This window comes from Microchirus variegatus (assembly GCF_963457635.1).
Source record: "Microchirus variegatus genome assembly, chromosome: 1".
Lineage (NCBI taxonomy): Eukaryota > Metazoa > Chordata > Actinopteri > Pleuronectiformes > Soleidae > Microchirus > Microchirus variegatus.
The window spans coordinates 42,688,536-42,695,019 of NC_139802.1; positions in this window are offsets into that span (position 1 = coordinate 42,688,536).

The following is a 6,484-nucleotide window of genomic DNA, read 5'->3' on the forward strand; positions in this document are numbered from 1 at the left end:
GTATTACAGTACGGAATCAACCAATACTGAAGTAATGTATTATTGTGGGGTAGAACTAGAATAATCCATGATCATGACTGATATAATCCAGTACAGTAATCAGGAATAAAACAGTACATTACTGAAGTAAATTCACTATTATAATCCAGGAATTAAGTAGTGAAATTATGAAATAATGCACACATACAAACACATCAGTGATATTTTATATTTTAACTCTATTATATTTATTTTTTATTCTATGTAGCTGCTGCTACACTCTAATTTCCCAGTTTGAGATTAATAAAGTACATCTATTCTACTCTATTCTATTCGAGTCTCGTCTAGTCCATTCTATTGTGTTGTATTCTATAAATAACAGTAATAGGTGACGGCCACTGGGTGGCAGCAAACCCCTGAGGATGAAAGAGATTCGTTTATTTACCTTCATTTCAGCGCAGTGTCTTTGCACACATGTATGTGTCTACAATACACGTGTGGTGACGCACGCCGCCCTCAAGGGGGCAGTAAATGACCGGGTGCATCAGTGAGTAAGTAGAGCACAAGGCAAACATCACATTCATATAAATAAATATACGCTATTAAACTGCCACTTTATTAGGTACACCTGTTCTGTTTTATCATCAACCAAACACATGGCAGTTAACTGAGTGAGGAGGAAAGGTGACTTTGAGTGAGGTGTTGTTGTTGTTGTTGTTGTTGTTGTTGTTGTTGTTGTTGTTGTTGTTTGGACTGAGTATTTCAGTATTACATTATCAGTGAAAATGTCTCGTTAATGCCAGAGTTCAGAGGACAACGACCAGACCGGTTCAGGACGACGGAGAGGACAACAGTGAAGTCTCACAGCAGGAGACGACTGAGACACACAGAGAGAGGACAGAGGACAGAGGACAGAGGACAGAGGACAGAGGACAGAGGACACGGAGTCACATGAAGAACCAGGAAGATTCTTATTCGAATAATCAGATAGTATCGTGTTTGACTTTGAGACACAAGGGACAAGTGCGGAGGGACACATGAGACAGAGTGATGACTCTGTGGAGGGGAGGAGGACACAGCTGGTCCCCGTGGACTCCATCAGGAGCAGGAGATTGTCGTCCACAGGGGGACGAGGACGATCGATGAGGACGACGCTAACGAGAGGAAATGCTCCAAACAGGTCCTCCGACTTTAACGTCCTCCTGCGTCCTCGTCTGTCAACAGGTCCTATATAAAAGGGGACGCAATCTTACGGTTTGCTTGGTGAAGCTAATCGGGAAGTTAGGATGTGTTGGACAGCCACCAGGGGGCGTCTTCTTCTTCTCACAGTCTCTGAGGACATCATGTCTCAATCACTAGATCTTCAATTTAGAACAATGTTTTTTTTTTTTTTTATTCCATCAAAGTAGATGATCTAAGTGTGGGACATGTGAGTGGACACCTGTGTGATTGACAGCTGCTTCTGTCCAAACAGGAGACCGGTCACAGGAGACGCTGGACAAATCACGAGTGACGCGGCTTCAGATTCTTCACAACTGTCTCTGGGGAAACACCTGCGTCAGGTCGCCATGACATTGAGGACGTCAGAGACGTCAGAGACACATTCATGTCCACACTGGTGTGAGTGCTACCACAGAGATGTTACCTTCAGGAGAGGTGGACAAGGGAGACCATTTGTCTCTCTCTGTCTCCATGTCTGTCTGTCTCCCTGTGTCCATGTGTCTCTCTCTCTGTCTGTGTGTCCATGTCTGTCTCTTTCTCTGTGGACATGTGTCTCTGTCTCGCTGTGTGTGGACATGTGTCTCTGTCTCTCACTGTTTCCATGTGTCTTTCTCTCTGTCCGTGTGTCTCCGTCTGTCTGTCTCCCTGTGTCCACATGTCTCTCTCTGTCTCCCTGTGTCTCTGTCTGTCTCTCTTTGTCCCTGTGACTCCGTCTGCCTGTTGCCCTGTGTCTCTGTCTGTCCCCCTGTGTGTGTCCACATGTCTGTCTCTCCCTGTCCCCCTGTGTCTCTGTCAGTCTCCTTGTGTCCACCTGTGTCTGTGTCCACATGTCTCTGTCAGTCTCCTTGTGTCCACATGTGTCTCTGTCTGTCCCCCTGTGTGTCCACATGTCTCCATCTGTTCCCCTGTGTCTCTGTCTGTCCCCTCTCCCCCTGTCTGTCCCCCTGTGTGTCCACATGTCTCCGTCTGTCCCCCTGTGTGTCCACATGTCTATCCCCCTGTGTGTCCCCTGTGTCTCTGTCTGTCCCCCTGTGTGTCCACATGTCTCCGTCTGTCCCCCTGTGTGTCCACATGTCTCCGTCTGTCCCCCTGTGTGTGTGTACAGTCAGGTACAGGGTAAAGAGCTCACGTCAGGACGTTTCTGCCTGTAATTAATTATATTTTTAGGCAAAGAACAGAAGCAGAACTAATCTGTGTATAATCTGGAATATAAAACCTGACAGTCCACAACAAACGTGCCCTGAGCGTCACGTCCTCAGGCCTCAGCGTCTCCGTCTCTGTCTCTGTCTCCACAGCAGCAGCAGCATCAGTCACTGTGAAATGGTTTTAACCTGTGAGAGTCAAACACATAAAAAGGTCCCAAAATTGCGGCGCGTGTCCATCAGAACATGACTCAGCAGGATTCTTCCCACAATGCACTGCTGCTCTTGTTGAGTTCGACCTGCAGGACGTCAGAGGACGAGATGTCCACCAACAGTGGACAATCACTGCATCTTCATCTCTTTTTCTCAGACCTGGTGTCCTGATGATGTCTTGTCTCCTAACTCCTAACTGATGACACCTCGTTTCCTCCTCAGACGTCCATAGTTTCTCTAAGTCTCCTCACTCCTCACTCAGACCCATCGTGTCCTGATGACGTCTCATCTTATCTCCTCATGAACTTGTCTCATACTTGTCCTCTGACCTCAGTCCTCATTTCTTTATCTCCTTGTCTCCTTGCATCCTCACTCAGAACAAGTCTTGTGATGATGTCTTTTCTCCTCATGAACTTGTCTCCTAACTCAGACGTGTCGTCGTGATGAAGTCCTCTGAACTCAGTCTTCCTGTCCTCGTCTCCTTGCCTCCTAACTCAGACCTGACATCCTGTTTTCTCTGACCTCAGTCCTCATTCCCTCATCTCCTTGCCTCCTAACTGAGACCTGGTGTCCCGATGACATCTTGTCTCATCTCCTCATGAACTTGTCTCCTAACTCAGAGGTTCTGATGAGGTCCTCTGACCTCTGTCTTGATTTCCTTGTCTCCTTGCTACCTAACTCAGACCTGACATCCTTATGAGGTATTGTTTCCTCTGACCTCAGTCCTCATATCCTTGTCTCCTTTTATCCTTGTGTCCTAACTCAGACCTGGTGTCCTGATGACATCTTGTCTCATCTCCTCATGAACTTGTCTCTTAACTCAGAGGTTCTGATGAGGTCCTCTGACCTCAGTCTTCCTTTCCTTGTCTCCTTGCTACCTAACTCAGACCTGACATCCTGATGAGGTCCTGTTTCCTCTGACCTTAGTCCTCATTCCCTCATCTCCTTGCTTCCTAACTCAGACCTGGTGTCCTGATGAAGTATTGTCTCATCTCCTCATGAACTTGTCTCCTTACTCAGAGGATCTGATGAGGTCCTCTGACCTCTGTCTTCATTTCCTTGTCTCCTTGCTACCTAACTCAGACCTGACATCCTTATGAGGTCCTGTTTCCTCCGACCTCTGTCCTCAGTCCTCATTCCCTCATCTCCTTGCTTCCTAACTCAGACCTGGTGTCTCAATGACATCTTGTCTCATCTCCTCATGAGCTTGTCTCCTAACTGAGACCTACCGTCCCGACGAGGTCCCGTTTCCTCTGACCTCAGCCCTTATTTTTACTCCTCGTCTCCTCGTCTCCTCGCCTCCTCCTTCCTTCCTCAGGCCCTTGCTCTCGTCTCGCCGCTCTCCGCTGGAAGCGACGAGGCGCGGGGAACCGCGTCAGAGCGGCGTGCTGTGCTGTGGGCTGTGTGCAGCACAACGACGAACGGACGCCGCTGCTCTGCTTTCGCCAAAACAAATTACTCAGAGCTGCTGATGCTGATGCTGATGCTGATGCTGCTGCTGCTGCTGCTGCTGCTGCTGCTGCTGATGCTGATGCTGATGCTGATGCTGCTGCTGATGCTGCTGCTGCTGCTGATGCTGATGCTGTTTACAGCCCTGAAAACATTCTCTGCCTTTTCCCTCCACCACTGTCACAATTTGATCAAGTCTGACAAGTGCACAACAATAGGTGACCTTACACACACACACACACACACACACAGAAATGTCTGTTATCTGATTTTTTTTTTTTTTTTTTTGGACACACAAAAAACAATTGGAGCCACTTGTCCACGTCCATGTCTCCAGATTACGTCCCCTGCTTTATCTCAGCCGTTCAGCCGTTTTAAACGAGTAATTCACCCTCGCGTCTCCGTGTAAAAACCTTTTTTTCGCTCTCCTTCACCAAACCCCATAGAGAAAATCATCGTTTTTTTTAGCTCGCAGGGACAAATAACCGTCGGTCTGTTTCTGCTTCGTTTTCTTCGATCGCGTCGCTGAGGTAAACCTGAGCAAAGGCTTTCGAACCCCGAAGTCACAAAACTGACATGTTTGAAGTGAGTGACGGAGACGGCGGTGGATCAATAACTGCTGTGTGCTGAGACGTTAAAATCGTTGATTTTCTCTATGGGGTTTGGTGCGGGGAGAGTGAGCGTGACACAAAGGCCGTTTTAATGGCCAATTAAGTGTTTGATAAGAGTAACGCTGAGGTCTCTGAGACGTGAATCCCGTCGCTCGCGCACGTCCTCGACGATATGAATGAATTAGCGCCCTCTGATGGACGTTAAACACAGAGGCGGTTCTGGAGTCAGTTGGGGCCCTAAGCAAAAATTCCCAGGGGGCCCTTTCTGACCAGTGTTCATCATCATTATGTTATAAATAATAATAATAATAATAACATGGAAAAACCTTGTAATTTTGAAAATAAATAAAGTATGTGAGAATATATATGTTAAGAACAACAACATACTGTAAAAAGCTTTTAAAAAACTAAATAAACTTAGTAAAAAAATTGATTTTTTTAATTTTTTCTAATTAATTTTTTAATTTAATTTATATAAATTTTGTAAAAAAAATATATACATTACACTGCAAATAACTAACATTATAAACGTATAAACAAACCTTTTAAGCACTGCTTCTACTAGTTAGCATTAGCGTCAGCTAGTGTTCTGATGCTAATGTTAGCTGCTGTTCAAGTCTGTGTCTCCACAGCAGTCATTTACTGTTAATGTTATCATTATATCATTATCTTCACCAGCAGCGACAACTGTCTTTCTTTCTTTTTACTTCATCCTCTTTCTTTTTTCTTCCTCTTCTCACTTCCTGATTGAAAACTCCTCTTCATTTTCCTTTTAGCCAACTTGCAGAACGATAACTTCACACAGGTTAAAGTGACGTGGGGCCCCTTTAGGGAGGTATACGACTGAGATGTCATTGCAAATCGCCCATTGTTGTTTAAGGGGGACGGGGAGGCGGCTGGTCACTGATGCATTTCAGTAAAAAGAGCCCTCAGGCTCCGAGTGTCGGGGGGCCCCCTATCCGTTCGGGGCCCCAAGCAGTTGCTTGCCTTGCCGTCCGGTTAAACAGAATACAAACCTTCAATATTTCTCAGAATGCTCCTTTTTTTTTTATTTATCCTCTGCTGTACATCATGGGGTTGATGAGCTGTTGTTTTTCCCGGCGGTGAACAGCCTGAAGGTCCGCGTGAGTCGAACCAGGAGGACACGGCAGCGTCCTCACTTCATTAGAGGAGCTAGTGACTCGTCCTAACGCGGGCTAATTAAAACCCTGAACCAGAACAAGAGGACACATTATTCATATTCACATTAACGAGCTGAATCGGGGGCGACGTGCGCGCGCCGATGTGTTTGCGCCGCTGCTCCTCCGGGTTATTTTCGGCAGCAGTTTAAAATTGCATTTGTCACAGTCGAGGTCCGGCCGGGGCCTGGCTCCTGGCTCCTGGCTCCTGGCTCCTGGCTCCTGGCTCCTGGCTGCTCCTGCTGCATCGCAAAAACCCTTTACCTCGCTGTCAGCTGACGTGATGTCTCTGAACTCTGCAGGGGTGGCCTCGCATGTTTTTGTTTTGTTTTTTTCCAGTTCCACATCAAATGTGCGCTTAAAAATAAATAAATAAATAAACTCCACTTTAAAATAGACACAAACGGAGCTCCTTCAGCTCGTGGCGAGAGAAACATCACGCGCCGATGTGACCTAGTTCAGACCTGCACGTAAATCAGCTTAAAGCTTGACGGTTAAAAAAATGATACGTGAACACACGTGAGGTCATGTGAGGAAGAGGAAGAGGAAGAGGAATTATATTTGACCATACAATCTGACCTCTGATGACCCTTGACGGACACCAGGAAAACACCAATATAATCTACTGTATCTGAAGAACATTATTAAGACTTTGTCATCCACTCACTCTCCCACACCAAAGTCCGTTGAA